Here is an 11,310-nt window from a genome sequence, read left to right as displayed (position 1 = left end):
TAAATGAACAAACATAACAAAAGAGAAACAAAGTCACAGGTACAGAGAACAAACAGGTGGTTGCCAAAGGGGTGGGGGATGAGACAGATTAAGTACAGACTTCCAGTAGCAAAGTAAATGGGTCATGGCTATGAAATGTACAGTGTGAGGATTATAGTCAATAATTAGGTAACATCTTTTTGTATGGTGATAGATCATACTAGGCTGATTGTGGTGGTCATTTCAAAATATATAGAAATATCAAATCACTATGTTGTATAGCAGGAACTAATATTCTGTTGTAGGTCAATTATACTTCAAAACCAACCAATGAACCAAACAAACAAAAGCACTCATAGAAAAAGAGACCAGATTTGTATATTTTTCTATCTCTTTAATGTTGTATCTATATGAGATGATGGATATTCACTAAATTTATTGTGGTAATTATTTCATGATATATGTAAGCAAAACCATTATGACATACACTTTAAATTTATACAGTGCTGTATGTCAATTATATCTCAATAAAACTGGAAGAAAAAACATTCTCCTTTGTTTCTAGTTCATCAAGTATCTTTCATTATTTTAACTTAAAATTTTAATTAAAATAGGACACACAAACTGAAAAGTACACTGGGGTAATCTGCTAATGCTTCCTAAGGATATGTCCACATCCAAATACCTAGAACCTCTGAAAGTCATCTTATTTGGAAAAAGTGTCTTTGCATATATGATTCAATTTTATGGATTCTGAGATAAGACTATACTGGATCATACAGGCGGGCCTTAAATGCCATCACAAGCATCTTTATAAGAGAGAGGCAGAGAAAGGTTAGAACATACAGAGGAGAAGGTGATATGAAGATGAAGGCAGAGATTGGACTGATGTAGCCTTAAGTCAAGGAGTGCTGGCAGCCACCAGCACCTGGAAGAGACAAAGAATGGATTCCGCTCTAGTCTCTGGAGGAAGTGAAGACCTGCCAGCACGTTGATTTCAGATTTTTAACCTGTAGAACTGTAAGAATAAATTTCTGTAGCAGCCCCCGGCAACGAATACATGTACAGACCAATGTGTGCTACTCAATGGATTATCAAAAAAGCTAATATTTATAACTACCATCTAATTCAAGAAAGATGGCTAACATCCTATAAATGTCCTCTTATTCTTCTTACAACTTTTTCCATCCCCCCTAAGTAACCACTACACCGATTTCTATAACCAAAGTTTATTTATGCCTGTTTTGAACTTTAAATAATTCACACTTATCTGTTGTACGTTTTTTTCCTTATATTGTAAGCTTTATCCATGTTGCTGTGATTAACTACAGTTTGTTCATTTTCATTACAGAATATTATTCTATTGCATGGCTAGACCATAATTTATTTATCCATTGTACTATTGAGGGGGCATTTGGGTTGTTTCCAACTTTAGGTCATCATAAACAATGCTGCTATGAACAGCACTGTTCATATGTACACATCTTTCTTGCTTTCTTCCTTCTTTTCTTCCTATTTATTCTCAGGTGTAAGTGCTGGGTTATAGGGTTTGCATATGTTCAACTTTAGTAGATAATGCCAAACAATGCTGTTGTACTGATTTACATTCCCTCCAGCAGTGTGTGAGGGTTCCTGATGCTTCATATCCTCCTCAGGATTTGGTATTCTTAGTCTTTTACTTTCAGGCTTATTTTCCCCATTTTAAACTTTAGCTATTATGCTGGGAGTGTAAATGCATCTCATATACATTTTAAAAATATATACAAACTTTTATATTAAGAAATGAAATACAAAATAGCAAAAATTTGTAAGTGTACAACTCAATGAAGTGAAAGTCTCTATGATACTGCCATCCAAATCAAGAACATTACCAGCATCCCAGAAGTCTTCCTCATATTGGCTGCTATTACACTTTCTCTGTTCCTCAAAGGTAACCAATAACAATTTCTACTCTATGAATAATTTTTCTTGCTTTTGAACTTTATATTAATGAGATAACAGAATGTATAATTTTTTATGTTCATTGACAGGGCCTAAAAGAAGTGACACGCCAGCAAAAGTGCTCAGATCTTAGGTTCTAAATAGCACTTTCCAATAAAAAGAACCAAAGCTCCTTGGAGAAATGGCTGATTTCAGGGCTTGAACAGGAAAATTAATCTGAATGATCTTGTGTCAGAAAGTAAGAAAGTACTTTTAAAAAATGGAGGCCTGTCAAAAGGACTTAGGAGTCAAAGCGACACAACACTTAATGGTCAGAGTTGGAACAATTTGAGCAACAAAATAAATAATTACAGCATTATATTATAACCCAAAGAATAAAATGAATGTCCATGAATTCATGCTAATATCAATAAATGTTGGAGAGGGGACAAACCTTTCTTAGAGAAGAAATTCAATTAATAAATGTAGAAAGAATGAAAGAAATAGAAAATCCCCATTAGAATACCATGATAATAACGGCCACAGACAAATTCCATTGACGAATCCTAAAATTAGTGGATGAAAATTTTAAAGAGGAACAGGATATTTGCATAGCCTCCAGTAACTTTCCTGAAAATATTTTTTAATTACTCTAGTGGTTTTATCATATTTTCCATAAATTCCTTGATTTTCCTCTTTCCATGAGGTGAAATTAATCCCTCTCCCCTTGAGTGTGGGCTGGATTTAAGGACTCACTTCTAATGAACAGAGAATAGAAAGAGAAAATTAATAACTTTACAGTGGAGAAACCTGCAGACACTACCATAATCAAATGATCAAAGTTAACATCACCAGTGATGCCACGTTGATAGCATGTACTCCCTGATATGATACAATGAAAGGTCCTTGCCTTCTGTGATGTTCTTCTCAAAGATCCATTACTTCAGTCTAATAATGAGAAAACACCAGACAAATCCAAACTGAGGGACATTCTACAAAATATCTGATGAGTACTCTTCAAAAGTGCTTAGGTCACGAGAGACACGGAAAGACTGAGAAACGACCACAGATTAGAGAAGATTAAGGAGACGTGATCACTAAAGGAAACCTGGTATCCTGGATGGGAACTTGGAACAGAAAAATGCCATTAACAGAAAATCTGAATAATGTCTGTAGTTTAATTTATAGTATTATTGATCAATTCTTAGTGTTGATGGGTGTCCCATAGTTATATAGGGAAAGCTGAGTAAAGGATATGAGAACTCTCTGTAATATCTTTGCAACTCTCTAATCCTAAAATGATATAAAAAATAAAAAGCTAAAAACAAGAATCTGAATTGTGTAAAAAATAAACTAGAAACAAAAATCCTTCAACTGGTGGGTGGATAAACCGTGGAACATCCATACAGTGGAAGACTCCTCGGTAATACAAAGGAATGAACTATTGACACACACAACAACATGGGTGAATCTCAAATGCTCAGTAAAAGAAACCAAAGTCAAAGTCATGTATGATTTAATTTTTATGACATTCTGGAAAAGGCAAAAATGTAGTGATGAAGAACAGAGTAGTGGTTGCTTGTGGTAAGGGCTGGGGGAGGAGTTGACTGCAATGGGGCAGCATAAAGGAATTTTGAGGGGTAGTAGAACTGTTCTGCAGCTAGATTGTGGTGGTGGTTACACAACTCTATTTGTCAAAACATAAAACTGTATAACATAAAAAGTCAATTTTTTTACATAAAAGTTAAAATGAAATTTTAAAACAAAAAAATAGTAGTTGCCGAATATCTTGACATTAATAATTTTATATATTGCAAATACAGATAGAAATCTACTATACATATAGTTATATAGAGAAAATATATACTTCATCAAAATGGAGTCAAATTAAAATAGAAAGCCTAAATAATGTAACAATTTAAAAAATACAATTGACTGTAACAATTTTCTCACAAAGAAAACATCAGACCATGATGGTTTTACCAGGAAAAGACGTTCTAACTATAAATAAATTATTACAGAGTATAGAAAAAGAGAGAAAAAATTCCACTATTTTATAAAATTAATGTAACTTTGACATCAAACTCAACAAGAATAGTATAAGAAAATTATCTCTCATGAAAAATGATGCAAAATTAAATAAATACCAGGATCAAGTTATGTATAAAATTAAAAGTTGATACATCAGGATTGAGTTGGATTTATCCTACAAATTCAATTTGAATTTAACATCAGAAAATTAAGTCAATGATCACACTAAAATATTAATGTATTAAAGGAGAAAAGCAATCCAATCATCTCAATACAGGAGCAAAAAAATGTTTGAAAACATTCAACCATCAGTCATGACTTAAAAAAACCAACAAATTAGCAAACTAGGAATAAAAGGAAACTTCTTTACCTCGATAAAGAATTCTATAAAAAACTATAGCAAACATCTTACTTGGTGGTGTTGAAGTAAATCCCATTACTTCAGAACTTCTGAAGTGTTGAAACCATCACTTTAAAATCAGGAACAAAACAATCACATTCATTATCCTCACTGTTGTTCAATCTCTAGCTAGTGCAGCAAAGCAAATTTATATATATTTGTATATATGTGTATATATGTGTGTGTGGGGGTAGGGTTTGCAGGGGAGAAAACAAAACCTTCATTAATCTCAGGTAATAAAATTGTCTACCTCAAAAATTCAAAGGGATTCCAAATAAATTATTAGTATTAATAAATTATCTAGCAAGTTTGCTAGACACAAAATTAACATATGAAAATAAATTCATTTGCTTTATGTAATTAAACATTAAAAATGTAATTTTTAAAAAGTAATGCATGAAATATATATGTAAGAACAATTTTAACAAAGATGTATAAAACTTTAGAGAGACGTATGAAACAATTGAGCTATATTAAATAAAATATAGATAAATAGAAAGATAGTAAATATTAAGTAGGACAGTGCAGTATTGTTCAGGAACAATTAGTAGAAATTAACAGGGTTCCCATAACAGACTCAAGCAATATGGAAACTCGAATTATGACATATGTGGCATTGATAGACTTTTCAATAAACTGGCTAGGACAACTGCTTAGAAAAAAGTATAAAATTTGACCTCTACCTAACACTACAAAAAAGTCAATTCAAATTAAATGATAGTCTAGTTTGGCTTCTTTCACTCAGCACAATGAATTCAAGATTTATCCATGCTGTTGATTACATCAAGAGTTTGTTCCTCTTATTGTTGAATAATGAACCATTGTGTGATGAGCTTAGTTATTCTCCAGTTGAAGCATATTTTTGTTTTTATTTTCTGTAAATTTTGAATAAAGCTGCTATAAACACTTATAAACAGGTTTTTGTGAAAACAATTTTTTAAATTTTTCTTGGATAAATACTAGGAGTTCCATAGTTGGATCTTATGATAACTATGTTTTTAACTTTATAAGAAACTTCTAAAATGTTCTCCAACGTGGCTGTACCATTTTGCATTCTCAGCAGCAAATCTGAGAGTTCTAGTTGCTCTGCCTCTTCATTAGCACTTGTAGTGCTATTTTCTTGAATTTAGCTATTAAGTAGTGAAATCTCATTGTTTTATTTTGCATTTCCCTAATTACTAATGAGGTTGAGCCTCTTTAATGTGCTTATTTGCCTTCCATATATATCTTCCGATGAAACATCCATTCGGTATTTTGTCCATTAAAAAAATTGAGTTGTTTTCTTATTCTCAAGTCTTGGGACTGCTGGATATAAGCTTTTAGAAAGATATGTATTTTACAAATAAAAAGCTTGACTTTTCATTTTCTTAATACTGTCTTATTTTTTTAAAGAAAAGCGGAGTTTTTAAAAAAGAGTATCTCAGAGATATTGTGAAATATGCACGCATGAAATGATATGATGCCTGAGATTTTTGTAGATTTCTTGGGATTTTTCTATATAGACATACATGTCATTTGTGATTAAAGATAGTTTTTTTTCTTTTCCTATCTGTAGGCATCTTATTATATCTTTTCTTTTGCATTACTCCACTGGTTTGGGCTTATAATTCAATATTGAAGAGGAAGGGAGAGAGTGGGCATCCTTGCTTGTTCCAGATCTTATACAGAATTCAGTCTTTCATGATTAAATATGAAGTCAGCTGCAGGATTTCTTTTTCCTTCTTTTTTTTTTGATAGCTGCCCTTTATCATGTTAGGAAAGTTTTTCTATTCCTAGTTTGCTGAGAGGTTTTTTTTTTTTTTTATCATGAATGACTGTTGAACTTTGTCAAATGCATTTTCTGTATTTATTGATATAATCTTGTGCGTTTTCTTTTTCAGTCAGTTAGAGTCGATTTTCAAATGTTGAACCAGATTTTCATTCACTTCGTAAATCTGAATTGGTCATGATGCTTTATCATTTTATAATTATTGCTGTATTTAACTAACTCATATTGGTTTCAGAATTTTTGTGTCAATATTCATGTGGTATATTGATTTGGAGCTTTTTTTTGTTGTCTTTGATTCTGGTATCAGGGTTATGCTGGTTTCATAAAATGAGTCAGTAAGTTTATCCTTCTATTCTATTTTCTGGAAGAGGTTGGATAGAATGGATAATATTTTTACCTTAAGGAATTTGTCCATTTCATCTAAATTATTAAATTTATGGGCAAAGAGTTGTTCATAGTATTTTCTCATTGCTTTTTAAATGTCTATAAACCTGCAGTGATGTCTCTTACATTTTAGATTTTTGTAATTTGTATCTTCTCTTTTTTCTTGGTCAGTTTGGGTAAAGTTGTATCAGTTGTATTGATCTTTTCAAAGAACTAGCTTTTGGTTTCACCAGTTTTCTGTATTATCTTCCTGTATTGCATTTTATTGATTTCTGCTCTTTATTATTTCCTTCTTTCTACTTACTTTGGGCTTAATTTGCTCTTCATTTTCTAGTTACTTAAAGCTTAGGTTATTGATTTGAGACTTTTTGTCCAATATAAGCCTTTACTGCTATAAATTTACCTGTAAACACTTAGCTATATCCCAGAAATTTTAATAAGTTGTATTTTCATTTTGTTAAACCTATTTTATAATTTGCCTTGAGAACCCCTTTGATCCATGAGTTATTTATAAGTATTGTTCATTTTCAAATATTTGGGGATTTTAAAGATATCTCTTTTTGATTTCTAGTTTAATTCCGTTATGGTCATGGAACATATTTTGTTTGATTACAAGTCTTTTAAGTGTATTAAGATTGGTTTTTATGGTCCAGAATATTTTTTTGTAAATGTTTCATGTGCAATTGAAAAGAATGTATATTCTGCTATTTTTGGGAGGAGTATTCTTCTATAAATGTAACTTAGTTCCATTTGGTTGATGGTATTCAGGTCCTCCATGTCCTTGCTGATATTCTGTCTTTTTTTTTTATTGTTTATTGAGAGAGGAGTATTGAAATCTCCCACAGTAATTTTGGATTTGCTCTTCCTCCTTCCAGTTCTATAAGCTTTTCATTTGTGTATTTGGAAGCTCTTGTATTAGTTTTCTATTGTTATGCAACAAATTACCACAAAATTAGCAGCTTAAAATAACACTCATTTATTGTTTCCCTGTTTCTGTGGGTCAGGAGTCCAGGCACAGTTTAGGTGTGTCTTCTGTTCATGGTCCCATAAGGCTGAAATCAACATGTTAGCCAAGCCATTGTTGGCACCTGAGACTCAAGGTCCTCTTCCAAGGTCACTTAGGTTATTGGCATAATTTAATTCCTCAATTTTGTATATCTGAGGTCCCAGTTTTCATGCTGGCAACTGACTGGGCATTACTCTCAACTTCTAGAAGCTCCTACAGTTCCTTCCATGTAGCACTTTCACAGATCCTCTTGTAATACGGCAGCATACCTCTTTCAAAGCCAGCACGCAAATTTCTTTCTTCATGAAGAGACCAATTACCCCTTTAACGAGTTTTTCCTGACTAAATTAGACCCACAAAGGAAAATCTTCCTTTGATTAACTTAAAGTCAAAACTGACTTGGGGGGCTTCCCTGGTGGTGCAGTGGTTGGGAGTCCACTGGCTGATGCAGGGGACACGGGTTCGTGTCCTGGTCTGGGAAGATCCCACACGTTGCGGAGTGGCTGGGCCTGTGAGCCATGGCTGCTGAGCCTGCGCGTCCAGAGCCTGTGCTCTGCAACGGGAGAGGCCACAACAGTGCGAGGCCCCCGTACCGCAAAAAAACAAAAAACAACAAAAAAAACTGACTTGGGAACCCTACTTACATCTGCCAAATCCCTTCATCTTTGCCAGGCAGTATAACGTAATTCCACGAGTGATATCATAATGTAGTTGCAGGTCCTGCCCATACTTTGAAGGAAGGGATTATACAGTTGTGTACACCAGATTGGGGATGCCAGGGAGGGTCATCCTGGAATTCTGCCTACCACTACCTTGGTGGTAGGTATGTGCAAATTTAGAACTGTTATGTCTTCTTGGTGAATTGACCCTTTTAACACTATCTAATGTTCCTCTCTACCTCTGGTAATTTTCTTTGCCCTGAAATCTTTGTCTGGTATTAATATAGCCACCACAGATTTCTTTTGATTAGTGATTGCATGGTGTATCATTTCCATGCTTTTAACTTACCTGTATCATTCAATTTAAAGTAAGTACATTAAATATAGCCAAACTGACAATTTTGTTTTTCACTTAGTATGTTTATTTACATTTAATGTGATTATTGGTATAATTAGATTCACCATTTTATTGTTTGCTTTGTTTTTCTCCTTTGTTTTTCTTTCTACTTTCATGCCTCCTGTTGGATTATTTTACTTTTTACTTCCATTTAAATTTATCTATTGGATTTTTGTCTATCTTTTCTATTATGTTTTTAGTAGCCTATCTAGGGATTATAGCATATATATGTTATATAACGTATATATATATCTTACCCCTTACAGCCTTCTTAAAGTTATAATTTTTCAATTTCAAATAAAATGGAAAACCATCACAATCATTTATGTGTCTACTTTCTACTCCTTATGTTATAGTTGCTATACGTTTTCATCTACATACACTGAAAACCCCACCAGCAAACATTATAGCTTTTGCTTTTGTCATTCATATTAAAAAAAGAGGAGAAAATATAGTCTACTTTATTTACCCTGATATTTACCATTTCTGTTTTTCTTTCATTCTTGAAGTTCCAAGTTTCCTTCTTTTACCATTTTCCTTCAGCTTGAGGAACTTTCTGTAGTATTTCTTTCAGAGAAAATCTGTTGGAAAATAATTCTTAGTTTTCCTTCCTCTAGAATTTTTTATTCTTGAATATTTTCTCTTGGTATAGAAGTTGATGTAAAACTGTTGACAGTCTTTTTCCAACAATTTAGTGATGTTTTCCTACTGTCATCTAGCTCCATGGTTTCTGATTGAGAAATCTTGTTCCCTTACAAGTAATGTGTTGTTTTTCTTTGGCTGCTTTCATGATATTTTCTCTTCAGTCTTCAGCAGTTTTATTAAGATATTTCTGAGCATTGTTTTAAGTTTATTATGTTTGGTAAGCTTCTTCGATCTGAAAATTTATGTCTTTTACCAAACTTGGGAAGTTTTCAGCTATTCTTTTCCTACACCAATTCATGTTTTCTCTCTTCCAGGACTCCAATGACACAAATTTTAGACATTCTGTCATTCTCCCATAAGTCCCTAAAACTCTGTAAATTTTTTTCAATCTTTTTCTCTATGTTCCCCAGAGTGGATAATTTTTATTTTACTATTTTTCAAGTCCAGTGATCTTTTCTTTTGTCATCTCCTTTCTGCCATTTAAGATATCCATGGAAGTTTTTATTTCAGTGTCATATTTTCAGTTAAGATTTTTAAAATATTTATTCTATTTCTATCTCTATGTCTACAAGTTTTATATTTCCATTTACTTCAAGAGTGTACAGATTTACCTCATGGTACTTTAAAGTCTATCTGATACTTCCAACATTTGAGGAATCTCAGAGTTTGTGTCTGTTGACTGGTTTTTCCATTGAGAATTGGTCATATATTCTGTTTGTAAAATTTTTATGTCAAATAATTTTGAATGTTGTTATGCACACTGTAAATGTGTTGTGAGATTCTAAGCCCCATTAAAATCCTCAGGAGAATGTTGATTGTTCTGATTAACAGGAAATCTAGCCATGTAGGTTTGACTGCAAGTTCTTCATCACTTTCTGTGGGTGTTGGTTCCAATGTGAATTCAGTTTTTTAAACTCTTTGTTGCAATGTTTGGGTCTTTCACTCAGGGGTTAGTCTGGGACATGGTGCAGTTTATGCGACAACAAGAGTTCTCAAAACATTTGCTATGCTTCTTTTGTGTCTGTTCCACTCATGTAACCAACTCATAGGGTTAAGTCAGGGACTTGTATCAGTTCATACACAGAATTGTGGGACCTGTTTCTCTAGCTCTCTCTTCTCATGGATTTTCCTTCACTTTCTAGGCCCCATTTCTCTGAAAAGAAAAAGACTTTCTCTCACAGCTTTAGGCTCCTCCCACTGTCATATAATTCTATGAGATTTGGGCTGCCATCAGGGAAAAGCAGTGAATTAGAAGGAAAAACAAACTAACAGGATGCCCCCCCACAATCATCTTACCACAAGAGTCCCTTGCATGGATGCTCTGACTAGAGGGACATATTCTCTCAAAGGGCTTTAGGTGTCTGTGCCATCCCTTTTGGTATGGCAGTGCAACTCACTGTCTGGGGTTCACCTGTTGGCTGAACTAGAAAAGGAAGAGAGAAAAAAAAAAAGAAGTGGGATTTCCTTGATTCCCTCTCTGGGAGGCCATCTGCCACATCAGAAGGACATTCAAGTAACACTTTGCGATAGGGTTCTGGGAAGATGGCGGAAGAGTAAGATGCGGAGATCACCTTCCTCCCCACAGATACACCAGAAATACATCTACACGTGGAACAACTCCTACAGAACACCTACTGAATGCTGGCAGAAGACCTCAGACTTCCCAAAAGGCAAGAAACTCCCCACGTAACTGGGTAGGGCAAAAGAAAAAAGAAAAAACAGAGACCAAAGAATAGGGACGGGACCTGTACCAGTGGGACGGAGCTGTGAAGGAGGAAAGGTTTCCACACACTAGGAAGCCCCTTCGCGGGCGGAGACTGTGGGTGGCGGAGGGGGAGCTTTGGGGCCGCGGAGGAGACCACAGCAACAGGAGTGCACAGACAAAGCGGGGAGATTCCCGCACAGAGGATCAGGGCCGAAGAGCACTCACCAGCCCGAGAGGCTTGTCTGTTCACCCGCTGGGGTGGGCGGGGCTGGGAGCTGAGGCTTGGGCTTCGGTTGGATCCCAGGGAGAGGACTGGGGTTGGTGGCGTGAACACAGCTTGCAGGGGGTTAGTTCACCACGGCTAGCAGGGAGGGAGTCCGGGGAAAAGCCTGGACCTGCCGAAGAAGAAAGAGACT

This window comes from Monodon monoceros, unplaced genomic scaffold (assembly GCF_005190385.1).
Source record: "Monodon monoceros isolate NGI ecotype Baffin Bay Population unplaced genomic scaffold, NGI_Narwhal_1 Super_Scaffold_11, whole genome shotgun sequence".
Taxonomy (NCBI): Eukaryota; Metazoa; Chordata; class Mammalia; order Artiodactyla; family Monodontidae; genus Monodon; species Monodon monoceros.
The sequence above is the reverse complement of the archived record's forward strand: the minus strand, read 5'-3'. Positions refer to the sequence as shown.